Source organism: Erinaceus europaeus, chromosome 8 (genome assembly GCF_950295315.1).
Source record: "Erinaceus europaeus chromosome 8, mEriEur2.1, whole genome shotgun sequence".
Classification (NCBI taxonomy): Eukaryota; Metazoa; Chordata; class Mammalia; order Eulipotyphla; family Erinaceidae; genus Erinaceus; species Erinaceus europaeus.
In genome coordinates this window covers 23,046,100-23,054,995 of record NC_080169.1, presented here as the reverse complement: position 1 = coordinate 23,054,995, position 8,896 = coordinate 23,046,100, and positions in this window count along the sequence as shown.

Here is an 8,896-nt window from a genome sequence, read left to right as displayed (position 1 = left end):
TCTGCTGTGAGTACCCCCAACACTTCATCAGCACTTTAGGTCCATGACTGGTCAACAATTTGTTTGGCTTTGTATGTTAACTCTCTTTTCAGCCACCAGGTTCCAGATGCCAGCATGATGCCAACCAGACTTCCCTGGACAGATGATCTCACCAATATGTCCTGGAGCTCCTCTTCCCCAGTGCCCCACCCTAATAGGGAAAGAGAGAGGCAGGCTGGGAGTATGGATCAACCAGTCAATGCCCATGTTCAGCGGGGAAGCAATTACAGAAGCCAGACCTTCCACCTTCTGCAACCCTCAATGACCCTGGGTCCATGCTCCCAGAGGGATAGAGAATGGGAAAGCTATCAGGGGAGGGGGTGGGTTATGGAGATCTGGTGGTGGGAATTGTGTGTAGTTGTGCCCCTCTTATCCTATGGTTTTCTTAATATCTATTTTTTAAATAAATAAATAATAAATAAAAAGCAGAGGCCAGGGGGAAAGAGAAAGGAAATCTTTTGATTATTTCTGTAGCTCACTCCCCCCACCCCAGAACCAGACCCAGGGACTGGACAGCTGCTTCTAGCAGGCTCCCCACTGAGCTATTTTTTTAACCAAGATTCTTGGCTCACCAGGCTGCTTTCCCTTTTTGTTCTCGCTCTCTCTCTCGCTCTCTCTCTCTCTCTATCTCTCTCTATCTCTATCTCTCTCTCTCCTAAGTGGCTGGAGCTCTATTTGAGTAACAAAATACCTGACCAATCAGAGTCTCACCCCACCCCTGCCTGGAATAGACTACCTGGAAGTTTTATTGTTTTCTTTCTTCCTTTCTTTCTTTCTTTCTTTCTTTCTTTCTTTCTTTCTTTCTTTCTTTTCCTCTGGATACTTCTCACAGTTGGCTGTCTTTCTCAGGCTGCCTGCAGCCAATTTGGAGCAGTCCAAGCTGCAGACTGATTGTTAGATAATTGTTCTATTTTATTATTGCTATTATTGTATATGTGTGTCACTTTTGTCCCCTCCTTCAGACTGACCAAAATTAACTGCTGTTGTTTTCTCCATTTCTAGGTGACTGGGTGCCCTCACCAGGGTGAGAGGAACTTCTTTCTCTATACCTCTTCTCTCCACTCTCTCCCTCCTCCTAGCTAATTAAAAAAAAAAAAACTTTCCTTTTTCCTTTCACTGCTCTTTTTTGATTTCTAGTTCTATTCTTTTTTTTTCCATTCTCCTTCTTTTGATTTCTGAATCCACTGATACTCGTTTGTGAATTATTTTGGGGAAGAAATCTGATTCAGAGTAAACTCTCTCTGTGTGTCTCTCTTCTCTACTTCCCTTTCTCCTCTTGCCATCCCTAGTATTCCTCTCCTAGTATTCATCCCTAGTATTCTTCGTCTCTGTCTCCCCATCCTCTCTCGATTTCTCTCAGCCTATCCAACAACAACAACAGCAATAACAACCACAACCATAAACAACAAGGGCAACAAAAGGGGAAAAAATAGCTTCCAGGAGCAGTGGATTTGTAGTGCAGGCACCAAGCCCCAGCAATAACACTGGAGCCAAAAATGAAAAAATAAAAAAAGAAAGAAAGTTGATATAAGCTTGATTCATAACATTATAGAGTTCTCAAGTATACGATATTATAACTGAACATTTGTATATGCTACATGATAATACAAAAAAATCTAGTTGACCTCCTTTATCTGATTTATATATCCCCATCCCTCTTCTCCTGTGGTACCTATCTTTTTGTTCTCATAATTTACACTTCTACTTTCTTTCCCTTCCTTTTTCCCTTCCTTCCTTCCTTCCTTCCTTCCTTCCTTCCTTCCTTCCTTCCTTCCTGCCTGCCTGCCTGCCTGCCTGCCTGCCTGTCTGCCAGTCCTTTGTATCTGAGTGATTCTACTGGGCTCAGCAGACTCCCTCTTGTTTTCTTTAATTTCAGACAGAGATAGAAGGAGAGGAAAAAAAGAGAGGAGACTTCGCTACACAGCTCTACCATTCATGAAGCTTCCCTTGGTATATTGCATGGCACTCTTATATGGTAATATGAGCTACCTGGGTCTTTTTGCACAGTAAAGTGTAAATGCTAACTGAAACTTAAGAATTTATTTACTTATTTATTATTATTTTAAATTTTAACCATATCACTGATGAGATCTGGCTTATAGTGGTACTATGTATTGAACCTGAGACCTTGGAGGTTCAGGAATGGAAATCCTTTGCATAGTCATTATTCTATCTCCTGTCCATCTAATAATTTACTTTCACTTTGAATTGTTTATCTTTAACATTTTAGGTATGTAGCTTTACATTTAATAATTTTCATATACTACCTTCTCTTCTGTTAATTTCTTTAGTTTACCTTTCATTTTTATCAATTCTTTTTTCAACTGTGAATAATCTGCTAAGCTATCCATTGTGTTTTTAAAATTTATTTATAGTTCTTCAAATACTTAGTTCTTTTTCAAATCTGCCTGGTGTTTTATTGCTTTCTTTATGAGTAAAATATTTTTTTCAGTATTTATTTCCTTAGCATTATATATACCTAGTTACTTTATGTTCTTTGTTATCTTTTTCAGCGCTTAAAATTCTTGGCAGTCTAAATCAGCTATTTTTGCTTCTGTTCTCAGTTGGGAGACCTGTTTCCTACTTCAAATTTAGGAGTTTTAGTTTATGTTCACCTTTATCTTCAGGAATCTTGAAAAACATGGCTTGAAGCAGAAAGCTGACCTGGTGTAGTAGCTCTGCACATGGGCTCTGAGACAGACAGAGCTTGAGGTTCAAATCCTGTTCTCACCAGAAGCCAGTGGTTCACCCCTCTGGGCAAAATAAAATAAAATAAAATAAAATAAAACCTGGGTTGAAGGTAAGTCCCTCAGGAGAGAATCTGTGTGTTTTCCACCAGGCTGTGTAGATTGCCATCTGTCTGGGTTCACATTGGGTAAATTTCATGACTTAAAAGGTTTTTGAGTTGCACAGGCCTATGAAATCCATGATTTCAAAATAACAGGCCTATATTATCAATCTTCCGTAAATATGTAATATTATGACCCAAGCCCAGTCAAGACAGGAAGTTTCCTTATTATTTCCCATTGTGTAGTTCAGATAGAAGGTATAGCCTTTCGTGATTTTGGCTTTCTATAAGATCTTAACCCCAAGTCTCCACCTTGTCTAGACACTAACTAGCATGGCCATTAAAAGCAAGTCTTTAGATTATGAAATTTGACAGATATCTACAGAACAACCATAGATTCAGGTAACACCTGCTTCCAGATCTTATGAGGTTAACTTGTTATCCTCTTCTTATATCCCAGCTATTAAAAATGGTTTCATTATATTTCATCTAGTATTTCTAGGTATCTACCACATACTTCTAAATATCTCTTGAAATGGAAGCCTCTCTTTTTCTTTTCTTTTCTTTCTGATGAAAGAACTAAAGCCCCACATTTATAGTTTACTTTAAAAAGACAAAGCAAATTGGAAACTGAATCTGAGCCTCTGATGACAGGGAGGTGACTCAGCAAATAGAGTTCAGGACTTGCATGCAGAAGATCAAAGGTTTGATCACAAGCACTGCATATGCTAATGGTGCTTTGGTTCACTCTTAAAATTAGTAAATACCTCTTTCACACCAAAATAGATCAAGCTTCCAAACTCTCTGCTCACCTCTTCACATCACATAAAATAGTAACAGTTTTTGGAGGTGATTATGCTTCATGAAGTAAGTAAAGAGGTGAATGACAACTGCTTAATCATTTCCCTAATATAGAAGCTAGAGAACTGAAACTCATGAACTTTCAAAACAGACAGACCATCTAGAAGCAAACAAATTATTTCTAGGAGTTTGTGAGAACTTTGGGAGAGCAGGGGCACTGAATTTTGGTGGTGGTTTCTTGTGGAACTATACCCTGTAATCTTACAATCTTGTGAATCACTATAATTAACAAGTAGAAATGACTGAAAATAAAATAAAGTAGTAATAGATGTGCTCTTAGAGCTGACATTTGCTGTGTCACTTCTAGCTCTGAAATTAGGAGTAAATTCCTAGTTACATAATAAAATATGGTGAGATTAAATCATAATCTCAAGGCCATTTGATATATTACTCTGAAGTAAGAAGCCTGTAGCTCTGATTTCCAAGGCTGTTGTGACATGGTAAAAAGTTATGTTAAATTATTTCTTCAAGAAGATTCTGGCTTCTGAATCTGGATTTTAAAACCAATGGCTACGGTGAAGAACTATCTGCAGTTATTAAACAGCCACATTATGGGGATCCATATAGGCATATCATTTAAAAAAATTATATTTATTTATTGTCCCTTTTGTTGCCCTTGTTTTTTATTGTTGTTGTTAGACAGGACAGAGAGAGATGGAGAGAGGAAGGGAAGATAGAAAGGGAGAGAGAAAGACAGACACCTAACAGACCTGTTTCAACGCCTGTGAAGTGACTCCCTTGCAGGTGGGGAGCCGGGGGCTTGAACCAGGATTCTTATGCCAGTCCTTGCGCTTAACGCCACCTGCGCTTAACCCGCTGCGCTACCGCCCGACTCCCCATATGCCTGGCATATCTTATCAGCATCAAGATTTTTTCATGATTTTCTCAAGATCTTTACTAGGTATTAGAAAAGCAGTATAATTTTAAATTTATGTAATGCTAGTTTTTTTTAAAGTATATTTCAAAAGTGAAAATGAGGCCATGGGTAGCATAGTAATTATGCAAAAGTTCCAGATCCCAAGTCCAATACCCACCACCACCACCAGCCAGAACTGAGTAGTGTTCTGGTATTTTTTTTTTTTTGAAATTTACTACAGTTAAAAATCTGAATATTGCACATGGCTCTAAGTGCAAGGACCAGGTTAAGGATCCCAGTTCAAGTCCCCCACTCCCCACCTGCAGCAGGGGGCAGGGGAGTTGTCGCTTCACAAGTAGTGAAACAGGTCTGCAGGTGTCTATCTTTCCCTCCACCTCTGTCTCCCCTCCTCTCTCCATTTCTCTCTGTCCTAACAACAATGACATCAATAACAACAACAATAATAACTACAACAACAATAAACAAAAAGGGAAACAACAACCTCCAGGAGCAGTGGATTCGTAGTGCAGACACCGAGCCCCAGCAATAACCCTGGAGGCAAAAAAAAAAAAAAGCTGAATATTAATATTTAATATAATAGCCAGCAAACTTTAGGACAGTGGAAAGATAATTTGTTCTTGAGATTTAGGTGTGAAGATAAAACTTAGGAATCTCAGTATCCCTTTATTAAATGACTGAATGCTAAGTAAAGTCACTACCATTATCAGAAAAAAAATATATGTATATAGACACATACACAGAGAGAGACACTAACCAAGAGCTACAAACTGGTTTTGTTTGCTTAATCCCATATTCTTATATATCGGTGTGAAATGTAAGCATCACCATAACTTCAATTTTTTTCTTACAGTGTTACCTTGTTCTCAGATGATGTTCAACTTCTGAGTTTCATAATTTAAGGAAACCTAAATTGTGGGTCTGGCATTTCCTGTAGAGGGCGCTATTGATATTGTCAACTATAGTAAAAAACACTAAACTATGGTTTTCAAAATCAGTCTCTGCTTAGAAGTCATTAGTTTAATATTTTGGAGAGTTGAATTAAATCAAAAGTTTAAGCATACTAGTAACTATTAAGCTATTTAACACTTGTTGAAGCCATCATCTTGTTTCTGCTGTGGCTGGTTTCTTTAATGCTGTAGTCTGAGTGGACCCCATCACTCCCCCTTTTATTATTTAATGAACAATTCCTCTTCTGGTCTGTATTAACAATGGTGCTTGGAACTGAGCATTGATAACACACTACATGCCCTGTTGTGCTACATGTTGAATGATTTGTGTGTCTTTGAGAAAGTCCAGCTTCTCCTCTTAATCTGGTATCCTGGAGGCTCTGTAATTTACTCCCACAGTTCCCTGCCATAACATATTTCATGTCAAGCGGGAAAGGGTTTTTTTTTTTTAACTCTTAATAGTGATATTTTCAAACAGAGACAGAGGAGGGCAAAGAAGATCTTCTTAGGATATTAAATGAGACCATAACTATGGCTTATTTTTCTTCTGTATTATTATGAGGCAATTGATGATTGCCTGAGGCTTTGTGGATGAATCAGACTTTTAATAAGAAGTTTCAGTGAGAACAGTGTTCATGAAGATAAGTTAATTAATTGCTCTTCTGTATGAAAGCTCATGTAGATAGTGTTTTATTCTACTGTGTAGCCTGTTCATAAAAAGGCATATAATTCTTTACCACTCTAATGCTTATCATCAGCAGACCTTTGCAAGAAATATTATTTTACTCTCCTTTTAAGAGAAACCATTAATAACCTCACTGAACCAGAAATGAAATACATTACCGATCCATCTCAGAAAGTAGTATGGAAAGCATCACAGAAAGTATTCTTTTCTTTTGGGGACTCTAATAGATGTCTTGCATCTATTGTTTATTAAACTCTTTTAGATGCAGCCAGAAACTTTCTTGTTACCTATTTTAATCTTGGGGATTTGGTAGAGAGATTCCTCCTCCTCCTCCGCCTCCTCCTCCTTCTCCCTCTCCTGCATTCCCTACTCCTCCTTTTCTTCCTCCTCTTCCTCCTCTTTTTCTCTCTCTTTTCTTGGTTGATTTCAAAGCTGAAAAAGTATGTCTCCCATCTTTACTCTGCCTGTGGGGCAGCGTTATAAGGAACTATAAGAAAATGACTTGGAAAGTGTCATTTATTAGTAAAGAAGGTTTTTCTCCGGATGGCTACAATTTACATGCCAGGGGCCTATATGAGCTTCAACATTTTCTTGATGATATGGGGAGGAGGGGGATCAAACCTTTTTGTAGAGTCTGGAATGCTTTCCTGGCAATTGACAACAGAGTTCAAGTCAAGTTTATGATTTGGACTCAAACTTAGACTTTCCTTATGTTTTTTTAACTCTTTGAAAGATGGATTGCCTATAATGTGCATTGTAAGGCTTTTCTGTGATTTTGCCATTGTTAATAAAAAAATTCAAAATCTCTGTTGATAACTTTACTCTTCAGATTCTTTAATAGAGAAATAAACAGTTGAGTCAGTCTTACCCTTGCAGTGAATTTTTTCAATTAAAATGATAGGATGAAATAAAGATACTTGGTTCACCACTCAGTTTTTTGTCTTTTATACCTTTAGTGTTATGTCATGCTTTTACTAAAAACTTTTCTTTATATCTGTCATAGTCTTTAGACTCTTTTTTTAATTTAATTTAATTTTTCCCTTTTGTTGCCCTGTTGTTTTTCGTCATTGTTGTTGTTATTATTATTGCTGTTGTTATTGCTATTGTTGTTGGATAGGACAGAGAGAAATAGAAACAAGAGGGGAAGACAGAGAGGGGGAGAGGAAGACAGACACCTGCAGCCTGCTTCACCACCTGTGAAGTGAACTCCTTGCAGGTAGGGAGCTGGAGCTGGAACAGGGATCCTGATGCAGGTCCTTGTGATTGGAGCCTTGTGCGCTTAACCCACTGCACCACTGCCTGGCTCCCAGTCTTTAGACTCAAAGATTTCAGTAAGTGTAAGTTAAATGTGTCCTCTTGAATTAGATGTTATTCTCATTTGTAAGAAGAGAGTAATCATACCTCTGTCAGAGTCAGGAAAGGATTAAATAAAGATCTTAGTAATATTGATACCGTGTAAGAAAAAGCACACAGCAGAAGATTTTCTTTTTCCCCAGATTTTAATTGACTTTGATTTGTCATAACTGAAAGGCCATGGCATTCTTGTACAATGAATCACCTGGAAAATAATTACATTAGAAAATAAAACCTGTGTTTAAAACATTTGCATGCTTCCAGTATGATTATAATGTGAAATAAATGAAATAAGATCAATTGACTATTGAACTGGAGAATTGCTCAGTGAAGACTCTGATACCATAAATTTTGCTATAGTAAAAGGCTTATTCCAGCTCTGATGGCTGTCAGGAGACTTTGGTGTTTCCTTTATAGAGAACGGTTTATGCAGTAACCTTCTAATTCACTCTATGTATTTATTTCCATGGCTTCCAGGAATGATGGAATGTGAGTCTTTCTAAATATCAGAATGAGGGTCAGGGAGACAGTGAGTGCAGCAATAATGCACAAGACATGCATCTAACAGGTTCCAACATGTAACAGGTTTCATTTCTAGCATTTCCAGTAGCCAGGACCAAGAGGTGCCCTGGTAAAACAGAGGGAGAGGGGGGAGGGGATGGAATACGGAGGTCTGGTGGTGGGAATTATCCTTTGGTTTTGTCAATGTTTCCTTTTTATAAATAAAAAATTTAAAAAAGAGAGAGAGGGAGAGGAAGGGAAAGAGATGGGGTAGGGGAGAGAGAGGGGAAGGGAAGAGAGAGGGGAAGGGGAGAGGGAGGAGGAGAGGGAGAGAAGAAGAGAGAGGAAACCCCAAATTTATGCCAACAACTAACTCATTAAATCTCCATTTTCCTTTTCTCCGCTTTTCACATATATTTCTCTACTCTAGTTTTCTTAGGTCTTCACCTTCTCTATTCTACAGGGAACTTTTATTTTCTGTTGCTGTTTCTCAGTAGTCTTTGTAGTCTTAGCCAGTTTCTATCTGAATAGTATCCTTCCTTGTCAGATATCTGTGTTCTAGGAATGTCAAAAGAGCCCTATTTTTCTCCCCATTTTCCCTCAGAAAGGCTTCAGGAAGTTTTGCAAGATCCTGGCCTCTGGACCTCCACACTCTGATTACCTCTTCTGTGCTTCTCCTCAAATAACACATACATTCTACACACCATGACCTTGATTTTGGCAGTACAGGGTTACATAGAATTATACCTCATGGATTATGCAATCCTGTAGGGTTTCAATTGTGGGTCTTTCTAATTTCCCCTTGTCCCTAACCAAGGATGGATCAATATTTACCCTGCACACCA